Below are 3674 nucleotides of genomic sequence, written 5' to 3'. Positions count from 1 at the left end.
CCTTCCTTCCTTCCTTCCTTCCTTCCTTCCTTCCTTCCTTCCTTCCCTTCTCTCTTTTTTTGTCTCTCCCATCTTTCTGCTTTCTCCCCTTCCTCTCTCTTTTGCTATAGCTTGAGTGATCTCTGGGAAGAAATTTAATGACAACCAATCATTTTATCAGTATCCAACTGCATACAAGTTTATGCTCTACCAGACACCATGGAATGTAGCCAGCTCAACTTCCTGCCCACAGAGGAGGCAGCAGTATTTTCACAGTGCCTGGCTCGTAACAGTTGTTTAGTAAGCATTAGTTTCCTTCAACCCAAGAAGCTTAAGGCAAGCCGTGGTCACAGCCTTGTCTGGGATTCCTTCAATAACTACCTTATGATTTTATGATACTCTATTCTAATGATAAGTAGTTCTTCCTCAATATATAAACACTACAAAATAGTTGACTTCAAGGACTTTGCTGTATTCAATGCTATATTCCTTAAGACCTTAAACATGATCTATGTTTTAAAAATATATACTATTTTGAATAAATGCATAAATACATGAATAATTATGGGAAAGGTATTGGTTCTAGTTTAGCTTCTGTTGCTGTAACAAACCTTATGACCAAAACAACTTGGGAGGAAAGGGTTTATTTCATTTTATACTTCATCATCGAGCAAAGTCATAACAGGAACTCAAGGCAGGACTTTACTGACTTTCCCTGGCTGCTCAGCTACCTTTCTTATACAGCCCAGGGATAGTGCGAACCGCAGCGGGCTGCACCCTGCCATATCGATCAGCAGTCAAGAGAATACCCCACAGACACCTCCACAAGTCAGCTGATGGAAGCCTGTCTTAGCTTCTTTTCTGTTTCTAGGATAAACCTTAAGAAAGAAGGAGTTTATTTTGGTCTATGGCTCCAGAGTTTTAAGAATCCAACAAGGCCAGGAAGCATGGCAGCACGGCAGCACGTGGTAAACGTGCTAGTAGGAGCAGGGAGCTTACACCAGGAAGGATCGAGAGGGAGGGAGGGGGAGAGAGAGAGAGAGAGAGAGAGAGAGAGAGAGAGAGAGAGAGTGAGAGAGAGAGGTTGGAGTGGTGCCTGTCTGTAAGCTCTCGAAGCCTGTCCTCCAGGGAGATATTTCCTTCAGCAAGATGCACCTCTTAAACCTCCACAAACAGCACTAACAACTAGAGACCAAGTGTTCAAATATCTGAGGCCGTGGGGGCCATTTCTCAGGAAACCACCACAAGGTCAGCTCCTCAGTTGAGGTTCCCTCTTCCCAGGTGTATCACCTTGACAACCGATGCTAACGACGACGTTGGTACAGAAGCAGCAGCCGCTCTAGAGATGCACTGACTTTTTTTTTTTTTTTCCAATTTTTATTAGGTATTTACTTCATTTACATTTTTGACTTTTAAAAGGAAAAGCTGATGTACCAATCCAGAGAGTGACCTCTTGGGGAGTTACTTGAAATCACGTGACACTATAGTAGGTGAATTACTCTTAGGCCATTGCCTGAACGTTCTATGGTGGTATCCATGGTCCAGACCAAAGGGAGGGAACTGAATGAGCATGTCTGGATGGCATTTATCCTCAGTGTAAGGAGAGGCTGTTCAACTTTGGACCCCATGAAACACATTTTGGAATATTTTCCATTGTCCCTCATCCACTCTTGCCCCTCCTATACAGCCCATCCACACTCCACAGATTTTATAGCCAATCGGCTTAATCCTTGTGTTGTGAAATGATATGAAATCAAGCCATCGAAAGACCGAGAAGATGAAAATTGAGATGGAAAATAAAAATCTCTCTCAGTGGGTCTTCTGCCAGATGAGGCTATATGCTTGGGGCAGCTAGCTAACTCTTAAATAAGAAGACAAAATAAGGAAATAAAAAAAAATCAATACCTTTGATCTTTCTTAAAAAGTGCTCAAATACCCTAATGTTGTCTCCTACAGCCTTTATAAATCATTCACTGGGGGCCTCAGAGAACTCCGAATCACATAACAGCCATCGGGTTTCCAGTGCAAGGGAGAAAAGTGTATTTCTCAAAGCAGTATGCGCCAAGCCCACCTTCACCTGGATACCATCCATTAGCCAACCATGTGTCGTGTCCCTCTGTGTTTGTTGATTGATGCTGCAGTCACACTGACTAGAAGGGTGCTCTGTCCTGACTTCAGAGTGAGCTTTAAGCCACTTTGAAAACCCTTTAACATGTGGGTTTGCCTCACTCTGTTTTAGTCCAAATTGCACAATAATATAATGAAGCAAGTCCTATGGGACTCTCTGTGTCATCTAAATTTCAGGAAACTACAACCTTTGCACGTCTCCTCTGATTGCTCCCCTCCCCCCTGACTGTGGCCCTATCCTGTGTCATCTGGCTGCTTTCTGGCTTGGTATTCAACAGGGTTCTGGGGTTGAGTCTCCTCTGACACTTTGGAAACATCCTCCTTCTTGTTCTGCTATCGAGCGTTAAGCACTCCTGTCCTTTCTGAGTAATCAAAGCTTTACTGTAAAAACCTTCTTAAATCCCCAAAGAGCTCTGAAACATTCGTTTCACTTTTCTGTCTGCTTCAATGGATATTTTATGTGAATTGTGAACTTGGGAAACATAAAAGGGGAAAATTAAAAAGAAATATGCACATTCTGTAAGAATCAGTAAGAAAGCCACGAACAACATTTTAGCAAGTAAACCATGAATGTGGGATGCATTTAGCTAGTTTGATATAGTCGTTCCATTCTCTTTATGATCCGCTCACGTAAGGATGGTTGAACATTTATTCAAACTTTAGAAAGATCTTCACATGGTTTAAAAGCCTCACTATTTTACTCTGGAATGGTTTGGCCCACTCAGGAGGCTACTTAGGTGTATTAAAAGTGTTCTTTAAAAGATAGCACCACTCATTTTTTGGAGAAGCATCAATTTCTAAATATTTTCTCAATATTTAATGTTTGTGTTGTTATTATCCACGATATAAGGTGAATTTAGAAATGTAAAGGTTATTTTCATTTAACTTACAATTAAAAAAAAATCCAGCAGGCCAAGTTCTGGCAGCTGACAACAGAAATAATTACATATTTTTTATATATATTTATTTTTTTCCTCTCTACATATTTTTTTTTTTTAGACAGAGTTGCTACTTAGCTAAGGCTGACCCAGAACTTCTAATTCTCAGGCCTCAGCCTCCAGAGGGCTTGGATTACAGGTGAGACCCTGTAATTGCTTTAAGAACACTTGAGTGAGTCCATAGTGCAATGGGAAGAGAACCAGACTGAACTGCTGGGGACTGAAGTGAAGTGGAACTCTTTGGTTTCTTTGGAAACTCGGTTATGTCATATGATGTTTTGCTGGGGCAGCAGGTGAAAGGATGTTTTGTTGAAGCAGACAAGGTGAGAAGATGTTTTGCTGAAGCAGACACATGAGAGGACATGCAGTGTTTAAAAAGTGATTGTGTGAGTGTGTGTGTGTGTGTGTGTGTGTGTGTGTAGCAGTAACTTTTATTCTCCTGTAATAAACCTTGCTTTCAAGGCTCACTGTCTCAGTCTGCTAACATAGGCCCAGTCTTGGAAGTTTCTAGCCTCTGTACATTCTGAGACTGCTGAATAAGCTCAACCCTTCCCAGCTCTTTCTGATCTCTCTCTCTCTCTCTCTCTCTCTCTCTCTCTCTCTCTCTCTCTCTCTCTCTCTCTCTGTCTC

Source organism: Mus pahari, chromosome 5 (genome assembly GCF_900095145.1).
Source record: "Mus pahari chromosome 5, PAHARI_EIJ_v1.1, whole genome shotgun sequence".
Lineage (NCBI taxonomy): Eukaryota > Metazoa > Chordata > Mammalia > Rodentia > Muridae > Mus > Mus pahari.
Note: the sequence above shows the minus strand (reverse complement) of the source record.